At 32.9% G+C, this 18145-nt stretch overlaps 1 protein-coding gene across 2 annotated transcripts in view; it reads left to right on the forward strand.

Annotated features, from left to right (window-relative positions):
* The window catches only part of DPYD (dihydropyrimidine dehydrogenase), a 794533-nt gene that overhangs the window by 94827 nt on the left and 681561 nt on the right, over window positions 1–18145 (forward strand). The gene's annotated exons all lie outside the window — the stretch shown is intronic.

The following is an 18145-nucleotide window of genomic DNA, read 5'->3' on the forward strand; positions in this document are numbered from 1 at the left end:
CAATTGATTTTTAAAATATATGTCCTTCTATCAATGTTATTTTTTAAAGCATCTTAAGGTTAAAAATAATTTAAAAATAAGAGAAAGTATAAACCTATGAGGCTTCCTAGAAGGGTGGCTTGGGTACAATTTTGTTATTGCCAGCACACAGTTACCATATACTTTAGTTTAGAAGCTGCTCTCATTTAGTAACCTTCCTTTTACCATGCAAGCAGCAGGGGAAAGTAATTAAATTTAATAGAAGCTGCCCTCATTTTGAAGCCACTTCTATTTAAAACCACAGGGGGAGGTAATTAAATTTAATGGAAACAGTAGCTTCTACACAAAGATACATGGTACTTCTGTATAGGTGATTATGATGTCACAAAAAGAGGAATAATATATTACTAGTACTGAGAAATTACCAGCTGGAGCGAGTAAGCCTATTTTATTGTTAACGTCTTCACTAATAAAAAAAGAGGGAAAAATAGAACTGAGTATACAATAGAGACTTTGCACCTATAAAATGCAATCAGACATTCACAGAAAGTTAGTTTTAAAAAAATAGTAATAAATTAAAAATAAGGTATAAAATATATTGTGGAAAAGCCAATGCAGAATTTATGAAGGAACTCCTGTTTTTCAATATAGTCTTTATCCTGTATCTAAAACTACCACAGTTGTTAAGTTGAAGACATCATTTTTGTACACGCTTACTACAATAATTTTGAATATATTAAGTGTGCACACTAATATCTAGAAAACTACAGTTATTCTCTGTATTGTTTAATCTATTCAGTTTGAAGTAAACACATAGACACACAGAAAGACAAAGAGAATGCCAGCTCTGAAGCTTTGAATAAAAGGAGTGAAGGCCTAAAACATAGAAGGAATTACAAAGGGGCAATGTGAATGAAAATGGATGTGACTGAGGGAAATATAATGAACAAGGAAAGGACATGTAATTAGTATAGAAAATTTGTTATCAAGGAAAACTAAACTGAGTTATGGGAGAACTGTGTATGAAGAGATTATTCTGCCAAATTTTGTAATACTTACCATTTTAGAAAATACCAGGATATTCTGCTTTTTAAAAAGTAGAGGTGAACTAATAAGAAAAACAAGTATTACCTGGTTGGAGTAACCTGTCAGTCACTCATCCTATCAGATAAAGCAGTATTCTAGATAATTTAAATCAGCTTTTAATTATATGGCTGCATAATGTACTTTGTTTACATAAGCATACACACATATTCATAGTGTTTAGATTCACTAATCACAAATAATTTAGTAACCAAAGTATTCAACAATTTAGTGTGCTATGGGCCTGCCACTTTTGTTTTTCGCCTTTGGGGAATGTAGCAGGAGTTCATTCTTTTATATGTGAGATTACAGAAGCGTGGGAAAAAAGTCGTGATGCTCTGTGACTAAGAGGAGAATGCATAAAAGGGCAAAAATTAGTTGTTCTCTCATCTGTGATCAATTTTTGCCTTATATGAAGGGTGTCTGGATCAAAGAAAACTATGGAGAGGGTAAGAAATTTGATGTAGGCCAATAAGATGGCCAGTTTTGCAGGTGGAGGGAATAGAATTGAGCAGTCATAGAGGCCTGCATGTGCAAGGTGTATGTTGGGAACAGTTAGTAGCTGATGTAAAGCACAGTTTTTTCAAGCCTTTTGAACATATGTTTCCCCACAAAACTTACATAGGCAGAATGTTTGAATCAGTAACATCTCTCCTTATATGTCAAGAATCCTTGGGTGGAAATGAAGCAGTACGAAGTTGGCACTGGGAGCAGTTCAGAAGCTCAGGGTGCGAGAAGGGGCAGTGGGAAACAGATATGAATAATTCGCTGAAAACCTCAGCATTGGGGCTGGCCTTAGGAAGCTGGCTGGAAATGTGTTTGTTACCATATTCTGGAGGCCAGTTACCTAGAACTAGCTTGCCCTGATAAAGAATGTAAATTATTTCAGGAAGTCATGTTTTTAAGGAAGTGGAGTAACAGGATTAAATGTAAAAATTGGAATTTTGTAGAATTCTAATGGGGAAGAAGTTACAATGTAGGGATAGATACAGTCTTTCATTTATTTAATAAATATTTATTGGGCTTTTGTAATATACCAGGTGACGGGAATATAGAAATGAGTGAGAGACAGTTCCTGCCCTCAAGGAGCTAATAGTCTAGTGGAGGAGACAGGTATAAAAATCAAATGCTTGATGTAAAGACTCAAGGCCCCGGTCTGGAGTCCTTTCTTTGGTTCCCAAAATTCCATGGTAGCTTTTGTCTTGGTCCATGGACATGGCCTAGCTCAGCTATGGGAACATTCTTTTCTCTCAGAAGCTTAGCCTCTGTAGCAGCCCTTGGGTGGCTCCGGACACCCACAGTGGTGTTCTTGTCTTAAGCCTGTCTAGCCTGGAGAAGCTAGAGCAGAAGTGGACTGAATCTGAAGACTGACATTTTCTGAGTGCTGTGTTTGGGCACTGTCACCAAGTTGGATATCCCTCCCTGTTTATTAAAGTTCTACTATTTTTATGAATGCAGAATAGGAAAGAGGATTCTGTTCTTGTTCAATTCTCTGTCATCGCATCCAATATCTCTTCATGGCCAGTCTTTGCCGTGCACTCTTGAACACATTCTTTTCTCAGTATCCCAGCTCATGAATCATTTTAGACCCCTCCTGTGCTTCCCTCTGATCCCAGATATGAGGACTTGTAGCCGGCTATCTTAAAACACAAGGGGCTACAACCTACTCTGGAATGTGTTGGCTAAAAAAACAGATATCTGATCAGGTTTTAGCTAATCCTAGAATGGGAAAAAAATAATTAAAAAGTTTGTTTTTGCAGCAGAGGGTGCCGTGGAGAGGATGAGAGAGCTAGAGAAATCAGTGACCTCACTAAGGTAAAGGTGGAAGGGTGTTGAGGTCAACAAAGCAGGGGCGTATGGTTGAGAAATACAAAAATATTTAGAATGTAGATCTGATGAGACTTTGTGGCTTAGCTTCAGTAACTCATAACCCTGATTTAATCTGTGCTACTCTGTTTAAAACCTTTTAAAGTATCCTTACCCTTTTTGAATAAATTCTAACTTATTTGTGTGCCCAACTAGACAGTAAATTCCATGAGAGTAGGAGGATTGCTATTTTGCCCTTGTTTGTATTCTTAGGCTCACTGTAGTATTAGCATATAGTAGGTGCTCAATAATTATTTGTTGAATTCTTGATAAAGATAAAGATAAGAAGGAGAATCAGTAAGGGAAGTCAAATGTTTTTATTTTGAATATTTGGATATACATTAATATAGGGAGAGAAAAAAAGGATTAAGGAAGAGTAGGTTTTCAGATCAATTTGAGATAGCTACAGCAAACTCATATGTAAATTTGCAATAAGGAGAGGAAAAATATAATTCTACAACTCAGGAAAAATACTGGGGGTTGATCTGCACATTTGGGACTTGTTAAGTATTTTGATTTTTGTAGCCATAGGAAAGGATGTGATTTCCAAGAATAGGACATCAAATCAGAAAGGAGGAGAGTTAACCAGATGCCTAAGAAAATATTGGGCTTAGGAAAATGTGTGTCACAAAGAAACATATTTTGAGATTTAAAAATTATAAATAACTTTCTCCAACAGAGTAAGCTGGAACTGTAAAATGGTGTGCCTGAGAAGAAAAGGGTGGGTGGCATTCCTGGGCAGTGTTCTGTGGCTCCTGGAGATATCTAGAGCAGTAGTGCCCAGTGGAACTTTCTGTGAACTGGAGTAGAACTGTTTAGTAGAAATATTCTATGTGCTTTTTAGTGTGATTGCCACTGGCCATCCATGGCTACTAGGCACCTGAATTATGGCTACTGTAACTGAAGAACTAAATATTTGATTTTACTTAACTTTTATTAATCTAAATGTAAATAGTTGTATGCAGTTAGAGGCTATGATTTGGACAGCATCAGCCTACAGGGATATGTTTGAGTTGCTAACATGACGTTCATCCATCTCTCACTAATGGGATTCTCATCAGTGGAGTGAGTGGCTAGGGTAAGGCCAAACCATGTTCACACACATCACACGTATACATCATACACTGGGTCTCTCAAAAAATGAAGAGTAAAAGGTAGATTTGTAACATAGTAACGGTTGTAAAACCAAAATTAACAAAAATGACGTGATATGGAGGAGGTAAGTGACTATTATTCTCTTGGAGTATTAACAATAACGCTCTAGGAATTAATAAAAGAATTTAGTAATGTGGTCAGATTTAAGATAAAGATGGAAACTTCTGAAGTTTTCTATGTATTACCCATAACTAGTTGGTGGTTGCGATGGACAATCCTTGAATTTGTTATATTTTAAGGTACCCCAAATCATTGAGGATATGTTGAATCACTCAGAAGGTGGTATAAGAGGCGGTTGTTTTGTTATTTGGAAAAAAGAAATCACTTTATATTTTCACCTCACAGATGCTAAAGGATGTTTCATGTATATTAAAGAGCTAAATGAAATAAATGAACAGCCAAAGTCCACTAGATATGGAAGTGACTATTTTTTTTTTTTGAGGTTTGGATGTGGAAAGAGATGAAAAGCTAAAAAGTAGCTGAAGAAATCATTAAGCTTTGCATTAAAAAGCTTCTGTATGTGGAAAGAAATCATGAAATTAAAAGACAACAGCAGGGTACTATATTGCTGTGTGTTTAAGAGATTCAAAAGATTAGGAGCTCAGTGGATAATTGGCAAAGTATGATTAAGAAATCTTTGAAAATATTCAACTGTAACAGCCAACAAAATATAACTTATATAAAAAGTGTACTAATTTATTGATTACTGACGTTACTGCAGTTCAGTGGGGAGATTTTTGAGCCCTAGCAATGGAATGGCAAGACACCCATTTCTCATTCTTGCACCTCAAGAAGAGTGGAAATGATTGCTGCATTTAAGGAAAGGATTGCACCAATAAGTACGAAGAGCCTTAAAACTAACATACCCTTTCCATATTAATTTAACTTCCTGAAATAGATTATGCAGAAGACTTAAAAATTATGGACAACCTGAATCTGTTTCTCATATTATTAGAATATAACAGCAAACAAATTGAATAGAACCTAGTCATCTACTATTAAGGAAATAAGGAGATGAGTACTATATATACAATACATATGACTTATATTTATATATACATGCATATGATTTTATATTTATATATAGATATATAAACTTAAATATATTTAGAAAATATATATTTAACATGTATGATATTTTACACACACACATAATGGTAAATTGTGGCATATTTAATTCTATCTGGATATTAAAATGATCTTCACCACAGTGTTTTTTAGTAACACACGAATCCTCACATTAAAACGTTCACTGAAAAATGCCAGGAAACAAAATTGCATGTAGAACATTATCCCCACTGAATATAAAGAATGAAGAGAAAGAAGATGAAATTAAAATATAGTAAAATAGCTATTATATCTAGGTGATGGGCGAACAGATACTTTTTTCAGGCTTATAATTTTCTGTTCTAAATTTTCTATAATGGAAGCATGTTATGAATGATTTGAAAAATAATGAAGTAAGAAATGGAGAAATGGAAAGAATAAAATATGAATACTAGGATAAGTGGTAAAAATCAGATTTTAGACTCCCAACGGTGATTTTAGATAAATTTTTTTAGTCTTACTTTTTTGTAAACTAGGATTAAAAACTCAATAGGCTTGATATGAAAAACAACAATAATGTAGGAGAGGATGCTTTGTAATTTATGAAACATTAATAAGCATTTAATGGTGTTATAGTGATTATTTAAAAGAATTTACATATGTCATACATAATGGAATTGACTGGAAAACTTCGGTGTAGCCTTAGAATGTAGAATAACCAGAGGGAATATTTCTTGTCTAACTTAAACAGAGTTTACTGTAGTTCCATAGCTGTGTAGAAATATTGTACAAGATTTCTAAACATGATGACATAAGAAAAAAACATTTTAAATACAGGAAGAAAATGCATCTCTGGGTTAAATCTTTACGGTATGATACTAGTGAATTTAGAGGTAAAATTCACAACTTCTTTTTGTCATATTTTCTCCTTATCGCTACCAGTTCAACCTTCTTATCATGCCAAAGTGATTTGATTTCTGTATTATCATATTTTGCACCTGTCTTAGACCCTGTAATAAATTCTAAACGTCAAGGGTTAACGTGGAACCTTTTTAACATTGTGTCTCTCTGTCCCCCTTTCAGTTCCAGAGGCAATAGTGGGATATGTTTAGTACATATATGAAATTGGAAGGTAATTCAATTGAATAACTTGAGAAAAGGGAGTGTCAAATTCTGAAAAAGAAATGGTACATATAGTTCGTTAAGAACAAAAGATAAAAATGTAATATGAAAGTTTTAGACAATGCTGTAAATTAATACATAAAAATATAGATTGGTCAGATTTATGGTTATACATCTATGGCAACAATATAAATTACATTTTTGGAATATGAACATTACTAATTAGGGATTAGTATTTTAATTGCAGAGCCAAACTCATTCAGTGACACCTGTTATATTTAGATTATTATTATGGAGATGAACTTCCAGGACATACATGAAATTTATTCCTCCTTTTTGCTTGGCTTTGTCACGTGTTAGGAATTCTGTCACTAGATGGTGATGTTGAGTTGCACAGTTTATGTTTCTGGCTTTTTTTCTGGTGTGTGTAATAGTAATTGTAGGTGTGCCATAAACACAGCCATTTTATACAGGGTTAAACAAAGTATAACTATATAGGCTTGCAAAATAGTTTTAAGAGATACAACCACATTCTAAATATTATTTAAGTCAAAAGGTTAACATTGCTTTAATGTGCTTGTTTCTTTACTTTAGACTCATTAGACTTTGAGAGATGGAAGAAATACAAATAACAATCTAAACTTTTCATTAAAGACTCAGGTCTTAAGGAGAGATTCAGAGACATTTAAAAGAGGTATTTTCCACTTATTCTCTTCTAGACGTGTTAGTCTAAAAAGTACATCTTTAATTTCACTTCTCTGTTAATATCCAGTGGTCATGGTCATGGGACTGTTTACCAACTGATCTAAGTGTTGTGTTACTCCTGGTACCTAGCTGCTTATTGTTATAATAAAGTTTTAGTTATATTAAGATTGCATCCCTTCCTAAACATAATGGATAAACTACACTGGTATTTCTTTAAGTGGTAGTTCTACATGAACTGGAGTAAAAACTGTTTCTATGTAGTTTTATCTATCTGAATAAGACTTGAAGATAAGAATATTAACATTATCCTACTTAATCTTATTTTTGTAGGTAAATTTGTGTGTATGCATATGTTATATATGTGTAAATGTGTATGGTTGTATTTATGTACTTTCTATCTCTATCTCTCTCTCTGTCTAAATCTTCCCTTCCCGGTCAAGGAAATATTGCAGTATGATAGTATTTTGAATTTGGAGATCCTGTGTTTTTTAGACATATCTATTAGGATTACAAGGACTTACGTACAAGAGGATTCAATGAAATTCTTTTTTAATAGTAAAAAAAGGAAAAGGGGAGGAGAAGACAACCTAAATATTTATGAAGAGTGAGTTGGATAATTTAAAAAATGAATGTAAGGCATGAAGAAATTTGAAATGTCATTGAAGTAAAATATAAGATGAGAAAGTATTAACAAAATACTTCTAGTAAAATCATCAGATTGTTAAATAGTATGGAAAGTAAATACATTTTTTTTCAAAAATCTGGATGTGTTATATAATGCCGTCAATGATTACAGATGGCTTAACATTTAATACATATTCTTTTGCTTTCAAAGTTTTCAAAAATAAACATTATAATCATAAATACCATGTATATGTGTGTATCTGTGTTTGTTTTTTAACTATATGAAAAGTTTGACCAGTGAGATTAGATTCAGAAGCAATGTGTTAGTTTTCTATTTTAATCAGATTTCTTGATCCTTCATAATTATATTTCTCCAAGTCTTCTTTCACTAAAGGGATCAGCAGGTATCTCTCTAGAAAATTGCCCCCCACCCCCGCCAAGTCAGCAAATTACAAGAGTATCCTCTTCTATGCAGAGGAGAATATTTTGTCTTTATTGTTTCTTTTATAAAGAGGCACATATTCCACCATGCCCACACTAGGTTCCTGCATTTGGTCATCTAACATATGCGTGTGGTGACCGAGCTGAGTATCTTAAGATTTTGTGGAATCTAGACACAAAATTGTGCTATCACTTTTTCTAGATAATGATGATATGACTACTCTAATAAATAGTACTGGAATACAGCTTAGAAAATGTAGGTTAGGTATTAGGGAAATGATTAATTACCTAAAAATATATGAAATTAATTGCATTTGATTATATATTCTATGTAATTAAGTTTATGCAATTTGTGTGATATGAATATATGTATATATACATACACATATTTGACACACGTATACATATGGGTATACACAAACATATTTTTGGTATCATCTGTTTACAGTATAAATTACAAATGTTACTTTCATTCACTCCAGGGGTGAATGAAAGCAAGATTTGTCATTTAATTTTGGATGGACCAAAGATATTTTAATTTTTCACTATTCATGGGAAATAGGAGAAAAGTTCTATATTAATTCTCAGTAATGTTTATTAATAAAATTAAATATATGCTTAGCATTAATACTTCTGAATTATTTATGGATTTGGTAGTGATTGGTATATATGAATTTGGAACTATGTTGATTTACAAATCTTTTTCTCTACTTTGAATTTTAATTAGAACTTGAATATGAGAAATATTGATCATATACTTATCAGTGATAAATTTTTTGAAACAGCACAGATGAAATCAGGCATAGGTTAATTTAATTATATATTTATAAAATTCATTATCATATTCATTAGTCTAAACATTTGTTCATTTAACCTGGTGCCTACTATGTACTAGACACTATTTAAAAGGAGTATTTATAGAAGTATTTAAAAGGAGTATTTAAAATTGTAACTACCATTTTATGACAACTCAGTAACTTTAGAGTGATAAAGCCAGAAAAGAAAATATGAATCATTGGTAAAGTGGATGTTTATATTTAAAACAACAAATTAACAGCAGTATACATAAGTAGAATTTAGCCATGCTAACAAAAAAAATTGCATTTTCCCCTTAGTAGCTTAAGACTGTGTATTAAAGACTAGAAAGGAAGGGATACAGCTTTTGTTTTGCTACCAAGGAAAAGTGCAGAGCTAAGTCTTAGTCTAGAATGCTTATCATTTTAGATACAGACTTTGAATGAGCAGCTAATAGCTAAAATTATTTAGGAGATAAAAATTGGTACTGTGAGGATTAGCTTTAATTTTAAGTATCCATAATTGAAGTGCCACATTATGATTTTAATGTTATGATAATCTTGTTAACAAGCTGTTGTGTATATACTATCATATTTTAATGTAGTTGCAAAGCTTAAGTAAACCATAAAGTAAATTGCTTTTTGAATCAGGCTTTTACAAGTGGAAAATTAGTGGTTTACATGTTTTGAATACATATTTTGTAATTATGCTTGGCATTTTCTACAACTTAAGAAGAATAATAGAATGAGTTTATAGATAATACATTATTGTTCATAACACATTGGCATCTTTTGTTATTGCCCCTTCTAATTAGCTTGGGTTTATTCCACATGTACTATAAAATAATAACTGATTGTATTTCTTTTTCTGTAATAGTCTTCTCTTCTGGAAGATATACATTGTAGTTTAGTTATGCTATTTCTCAATTATCAGCACATTAACTTTTAACAGAAAATTAATACCTTTTCTTATCTAGTATTTGTACAGGTTATTAGGATATATACTGAATTACATCCATTGGGAGTGTTTGGGTTTATTAATCTTTGGGGAAGGAAAAAAGTGTATTATTCTGATAATTGGTGAAGATAGTAAGTTAGACTTTTTTCTGACTTTGTTACTTCAGTTGACAAATACAAAGCATGGCAACTTGATAGTCTAAAACAGAAATAAGCACACTTTTGGGGCACCTGGGTGGCTCAGTCGGTTAAGCCTCTGACTCTTGGTTTCAGCTCAGGTCATGATCTCAGGGTCCCGGGATGGAGCCCCACGGCAGGCTCTGCGCTCAGCGGGGGTTCTGCTTGAGATTTCTCTCTTCCTCTCCCTCTGCCCCTCCCCCCTGCTCATGCTCTCCTTCTCTCAAAGAAATAAACAAAATATTTTTTTTTAAAGAAGAAGCAAACTTCTACATAAACATCCATATAGTAAATACTTTCCACTTTCTGGCACACACAGTCTCTGTTGTTGTTATTCAGTTATGCTGATGTAGTGCAAAACCAGACACATAGACAATATGTGAACTAATATGTGTGGCTGCGTTGGTGTGGCTGTGTTCTAATAAAATGTTATAGAAACGAGCAGCCAGGTGGATTTATCCCATGGGTCATAGTTTATTGGCCTCTGGTTAAGAGCAGACTTGACATAAATCAATTAAAATAAATTTCAGGTGCGCCTGGGTGGCTCTGTCAGTTAAGTGTCTGCCTTTGGCTCAGGTCATGATCTCAGGGTCCTGGGATCGAGCCCCGCCTTGGGCTCCCTGCCCAGCAGGAGTCTGCTTCTCCCTCTCTCTGCTCATGCTCTCTCTCTCAAAAAAATAAATAAAATCTTAAAATAAATAAATAAAATAAATTTCAAAAAATAATTTGGTAAATATGTTAACGAATTTGTGATTGTCTCTGATAGACTAATACTGAAAAATAGTACGAAGCTCTTCCAATTTTATTAACAAAGATGACTATAGAACATTTACTGAGTGTCATTATTTCCCAGTTTCTGGGCTATTCCTTGAAATTGAAGAAGTTGTACTTCCTAGATTACTCATTCAAGTAAATAAGCATAATTCACAGATAAACCTCCAATTGCAATTGTAAAATCACCAATACGCAACCAATATGAGGTCTTGGTGTCAGTGCCACTGAATCAATTAAAATTAATTTGTTATGTTTATGGTTTAGAGTTAAAATGTGGACTAACCACTGAAGAACCATCTACATTATGAAACAGTATAATGTTACTCTTCATTTTGGCACTAGTTTGCCACAATGTGGTACCTGTAAAAATACAACACTGTGATATGTTAGTTTGTTAATTATTCTGATAAATGTGTGAAGAATCATGGCATCTACTAAAGTTACCATACATGATATCTGATATTGATTGGAAATATTGTGATGTGTTCCATGAGCCATTATTTTAACTCCTTTATAAAGTTTTATACCCATGGAACCATCGAAGGAACTTCCTTCATTTCAAAAATTTAACCAGTCTATAGATCTGTGAATTATAAATAATTGATTTACTTCTAGTCCACAAAGAAGTTTTTTTAGTATTAAATGAGATGCCATATGGGATACTCTGAGGTCTTTTTAAAAAATGCTCTTGATGTTTAAAGTTCAATCATCCAAATGTTTTCCAAGAACCTTCTAAGAAAATTAGTTTAATTTAGTACATTTCCTAACTTTTAGCCTTATAGTTCTCTCGCATTTTAAGGGCCATTATTTTGGAATGCAAATAGAAGAAATAATAGTCATTTTATTTTGAAATCTTCCATAATATCAACTTTCATCAAGTTTTAGTGAAAATGAGTGTTTTGTCATTGGACTCCAGAAGTAATACTTTTAATGGATATCAGTGCTGTTTACAGACCAGTCATCTTGCCAGTATCTTCCTCTATCTTTCAGGAGACTTTGGAAAAATCTTTTTATTTTCATTATTATTTTTTAAGATGGGAAAGAAAAATGATTTACAATAAGGTTAAATTACTTACTGGTATTATATTTGTCATTGTCATATTTTCCCCCCATATTTCATTTTTCCTTCATCCCCTTAGAAGTTATTTATAATTTCATATTCTGTGAGAGAATATTGCTTGAGACATTTCTCACCCAGGGGTAAGAATTGTGTTGAAATTTAAACAGTTTGGATGAAAAAGCTGTTTTGGAGATTAGATTTTTTCTTTTTAAAAGAGCGAAACAAGTATAAGATTTTTTTCAATGCAAAGAAAACCTTACTGGGTTTGACACATAATTATAATTAAATGACTATGAATAAAATATATTAATAATTTATTTTTTTCTTTTTCAGTTTTTATTTAAATTCCAGTTAGTTAACATACAGTGTAATATTAGTTGCAGGTGTAGAATTTAGTGATTCATCACTTACATACAATACCCAGTGCTCATCACAAGTGCACTCCTTAATACCCATCACCCATTTATCCTATGCACCCACCCATCCCTCCTCTGGCAACCCTCAGTTTATCCTTTATAGTTAACAGTTTGTCTTATGGTTTGCCACATCGCTTGAAAAAAAGAGAGAGAGGCAAACAACAAATAATTTAAAAAACATTAGATGCCAGTTTGAACCAGTCACTACCATTAATTAAAATCTGAGAATCATTCCTTGAGTTGGGTCATTCCATTAAAATGAAAGTCTACTATTATTTGTTATTAGTATAAAACTTATACTGCAATTCATATTTATTCAAGATTATTCTGCCCATCTGAAATCTTTAAAGAATTGATGTTCTTTCAGTATGTCTACCAAAAATCTGCATGATTTTAAGGGTCATAACAAATATATTTGTCACATAATTTTTCTATAGATGATGTAGTTATTTCAAAAAGGTATCATGTCTATATTGATTCTAATAAATGCTATTTGTAACCTATAACTGTGAGCAAACTAGGATTTTCTAGATATAACTAAATTATTACATGCCTCTTATTATTTTATATTTTTTATTATTTATATTATTTTATCATTTTGTCTGATTATATATAACAACAAATGCAGTTCAAATGTGATGATACATGGAACCTTGAATGCACACTGGAATCATCTTGGGGAGGATAGGACTTTTTAAAGTATTTAAAATAGGTATAGCAGTATGCCTTAAAAAAGTATACCTTAAAAAGCAGTATACCTTACCCATACCGTCCCCAATACCTAAGCCAAACTCCAGACTAATTAAATGAAATGGTGTGTGTGTGTGGTGGGGGGAGACTATAGTTAGTATCAGTATTTTTAAAGCATCCCAAGTAATTCCAGAATGGAGCCAAGGTTGAGGACCACACTTCCATTTGGCCTCCATGAAGGCTATTCTACACAAAGCAGCCAGAAACATCTTATTAATTTATCAAATCATGTTTCTTCTTCACTCCAAACCCCTCAGTGACTTCCTACCTCTCACTTGGAGCAAAAGGGAAAATTCCAACAATGCCCTATATAATCTGGATCCTCTCCACTGTCGCCTCGACTTTATATTTTATGACTCAGTTTCTCACTTACTTTCAGCCACAGTGGCCTAAATACTTAGAAATTAAACAATACATTTCAAAATAACCATGGAACAGAGAAGAAATCATAGGGATATTTAAAAAAGTATTTGGAGCTGGGGCGCCTGGGTGGCTCAGTCATTAAGCATCTGCCTTCGGCTCAGGTCATGATCCCAGGGTCCTGGGATCGAGCCCCGCATCGGGGTCCCTGCTCAGCGGGAAGCCTGCTTCTCCCTCTCCCACTCCCCCTGCTTGTGTTCCCTCTCTTGCTGTGTCTCTCTCTGTCAAATAAATAAATAAAATCTTTAAAAATAAGTATTTGGAGCTGAATAATAATGAAAATAAAACATCAAAATTTTATAGATGTAATTAAAGCATAATTTAGAGGAAAGTTTACAGCCACTTTGGACAGTAGTTTTACAGTTTATTGTAAAAACTAACTGTCCTTGCCATTTTTACCATAATTGAAAAATGATTATGGATATATGTCATTATTTTAAGTAATAAAAAGATTTAAAAAACCCAAATTAAAAAAAAAATGTTTTGCCTAATAGGATCAGGAATAAGGTGAGGCAGTATACCGTTAACATTCCATTTCAGTACCTTACTAGAATCCTAGCTAATGCAATAAGATAATGAAAAGAAATAAAAGGTATACTGGTTGGGAAAGGAGAAATAGAACTGTATTTGTTTACAGATGACATGATTGTTTATGTAGAAAATCTGACAAAATGATGAAAAAACCCCATTGGAATTAATAAGGAATTTATATCAAGGTTGTAAGAGAAAAGTTAATACACAAAAGTCATTTTTCCTAATATCAGCAATGAGCAATTGGAATTTGAAACAAAAAATAGCATTTACATTAGCATCCAAGAAAATGAAATATGTATATATAAATCTAGCAAAGTATGTACAAGATCCATAGGGAGAAAACTATGAAACTCTAATGAATGAAATAGAAGGATGAAAGGAAGGTAGAAAGGAAGGAAAGAGATATCCCATGTTCCTAGATAGGAAGACTCTATTGTTCATCTGTCAGTTCTTTCCAACTTTATCTTCATATTCAACAGAATCTGAATCAAAATCCCAGCAAGATATTTTTGGTTATCGGCAAACTGATTCTACAATTAACATGGACAGGTAAAAGACTCAGAATAGGCAATACAGTATTGAAGGAGAATGAAATCGGAGGACTGACACTACCCTACTTTAAGACATTCTATAAAGCTACAGTAATCAAGATGGTATATTGGCTAAAGAATAGACAAATCAATGGAACAGAACAGATTGTTCAGATATAGGCGCATGCAAATATACTCTACTGATCTTTGACACAGGAGCAAAGACAATACAATAGAGAAGGGATAATCTTTCAAGAAATAGGGCTGGAACAATGACTTCCACATGCAAAAAAAAAAAAAAGAAAAGAAAAGAAAAATCTTAACAGACCTTACCCCTTTCACAAAAATTAACTCAAAATGGATGGTAGACTTAAATGTAAATTGCAAAACTAGAAAATTCCCAGAAGACAACATAAGAGAAAACCTGCATGATCTTGAGTTAGCAATGACTTTTAGGTACAATATCAAGGCATGGTTCATGAAAGAAAGATTGATAATCTGCACCTTATTAAAATTAAAAAAACTTCTGCTCTTTGAAAGACACTGCAACAGAATGAGAAGACAAGCCACATTTATTAGGAAAAAAAGAACTTTTAAAAGACAGATTTGATAAAGGACTGTTACAAAATATACAATGAACTATTAAAACTCCATGATAAGAAAACAACCTGATTAGAAAAAGGGCAAAAGATCTGAATATATAACTCACCAAAGAAGATACACAGATGGACAATAAGCATGTGGAAATATGCTCAATATCATACATAACTAAGGAGTGGCAAATTAATATAGTGAGATGCCATTATACCTGTTAGAATACATATGTTTCAGAAAGTGAAAACACTGACACCACCAAATGCTGACAAAGAGGTGGAACAAGAGGATCTCTCATTCATTGCTGATGAGACTGCAAAATAGTACAGCCACTTGGGAGATAGTTTGGCAGTTTCTTACAAAACCAAACATATTCTTACCATATGATTCAGCAATTGCACTCAATATTTACCCAAATGAATTGAAAACCTCCTCATGAAGACCTGCACCTGGGTGTTTATTGTAGCCTTATTCATACTTGCAAACGTTGGAAGGAACCAAGATGTTCTTCAGTAGATGAATAGATAAATAAACTGTAGTATATACAGACAATGGCATATTATTCAGCACTAAAAAGAAATTAGTTATTATACCATGCAAAAACAGAGGTAACTTAAATGTGTGTTATTAAATGAAAGAAGCCCATCTGAAGACTACATAGTATATAATTCCAACTACTTGACATTCTTGAAAAGGCAAAACTATAGAGATAGTAAGAAGATCAGGAGTTGCCAGGGGTTTGGGAGGAAGGGTGAATTTGTGGAGCACAGGGATTTTAGGGCAGAGAAATTGTTCTCTGATACTATAATGGCGGTTACATGTCTTTATACATTTATACATTTGTCAGAATTCATAAAATGTAAAACATATTACCCTTATGTAAACTATGGACTTGGGGTGATAAAAATGTGTCAATCTTTTGAAGGTTGACTTTTATCCAGCATATGATTTATTTTTGGTGAATGTTTCATGTGGACGTGGCAGGAATATTTATTCTGCAGTTGTTGGGTGTAGTGTCCTATAAATATCAATTAAAGGCTGTTGATGATGTTATCTAGATCTTAAATATCTGTGCTGATTTTTATTTATTTTAGTATTTATTTTTTCTGAGAGGAGGTTATTAACACCTTCAACAATGATTTGAGATTTCTCCATTTTCTCCTTTTGGTTCTAACACTTTTCATTTCATTCTCATCTACCCCTCCCCCACTTTTCTGTCTGCTTTTAGAATCTTTCAGCCCTACTCTTTAAGCCTCCTGCACACCACTAGAATTCTGCATATGTTCAGTAAGGAAACAGACATGTATATGTCTTCTTAAGTTTCCAATTATAATGTCTCTTTCTTCATCCCAATAATCATTAAAAGTTTTGCTGACTTCTCCTCAGCTCATCTTGAGAATGTTCTCCCCGCTCAGGAACTTTAGTTTGTGTAGTTTTCTTTGCTTTCTCAGATCTCCAATGCCTCTCCTTGTGGTTTATTTGGCTTTTTCTAGTTTTTGGCAATGGGAGCATTGATTGGCTTCCTGTGACCTACTACATTCTGCCTAGAAGTTGAGGTCTCCATTTGTCTACTTTAACACATTGTTATGGTAATGAGTTATATCCTGAGTAAATATAAGCAATTACATGTCATTATAACTTTAAAGAAAAACAAATCTCTTTTTCTATAATTTATTTTTTGTTTTGTTCCTTTCAAGCAGAATATTGAATCCACTTCCCCCATCATTTTTTCTAAAATATAGGCACATAAGAAGTTTTCATCCCTGGTTCTCTTCTCACTGCTTTCATGCCTTTAGTGATATAATCTACTTCTTTTGCCTTTATCCACAGTCTGTATATTAGTGTCTCCTAAGTCTGTATTACCTGCCATATCACTCTCTTGAACCCCAGAGCCATGGTTCTAAGGCTTATTTGAGCTTTTGAATGTTCATCAGGAACCTCAAACTCAACTGATCAAAACCAAAATTTATTTGCTTTACTTTTCAACTGGCTCCTACAGTCCCAGGGTTCTAATTTTGGCTCTGTCACTAGGACTGTCTGTAATTCTTAGTAATCTCCTTAACCTCCATGAACGTTATTTTTCAAAACACTTTTCAATTTATATTTCATTTAAATGAATCAAAATAGAACAAGGTCATTGCTTGTTTTAAGACAATATTTTATTAAGTGTCTAATGTATTTATCTTTTTTTCAAAACAAAAATAGTGTATGTTCAGGTTACCTCAAATGCAAGTGAAATAATTCACTACTTTGAAAAGAATTAATTGGTCAAGTTAAACAAGGAACAATTAAGGATAACTTGGTCCTGTCAACTCAATTCAATGCTCAGAAGTATAGGTTTAAAAATCCCAAGAGACAAAGCAAAATTAGTTTTAATTGAGCCTTTTATATGACCACTTAAGCACTTACTTTTCCTAAAGTATCTGTTTTTACAACTGAAATATGCGACCTGTTGTCTTCTAATTTCTTTAATTCCCTCTTTTCTCAGGAGAGAGTTCTGTATCATTAAGTATGCTATACCTGGGTGAATCCAGTCAAATGACTTAGACTTTGGTGTAGGAAAATAAATATCAGTGAGATTCTTTAGGGATAGATAATGTCAAAGATACATTTAGCATGCGTCTAATTAACGTTTTATGAAATAAATGCATGTTAAAACCTTACAAATAGTGAGTTTTAGGACAGAGTTTTAGGACATCATACAATAGGATATAATTTGCAAAATTATGCTTAATTTCTTTCCATTTTTTGTTATTGTAGTATTCACAATTGTGCCTATTCCTAAAGAAATTGTAAGTGTTTTTATGTGAAACAAAATCTTTTGGTATCCTTATAAGCTGATCCTCAGTTAATCCTGATAATACTTAAGGAACAGGTGTTACTTGTATGAAGCTCCGGATTGGATATTATATCCCATTATATATACTCCCCCCTCAAAGATGTCTGCATTACCTGAAAATTAAGATTAAGAAAAATGACATTTAATATTAACAAATTTTCTTTTTCTAAATAAAATGTAATAAGACTTTTCATTACTCACTAGAAATGAAATTTTACTGCTACTTAGCGTAATTGTTCATAAAGCTACCCCAGCTTAAAAAGCATTTGAATGAATTT

The sequence above is a fragment of the Eumetopias jubatus genome, unplaced genomic scaffold (genome assembly GCF_037043125.1).
Source record: "Eumetopias jubatus isolate StellerSeaLion01/CBP00866 unplaced genomic scaffold, mEumJub1_p1.0 scaffold_4, whole genome shotgun sequence".
NCBI classification, from domain to species: domain Eukaryota; kingdom Metazoa; phylum Chordata; class Mammalia; order Carnivora; family Otariidae; genus Eumetopias; species Eumetopias jubatus.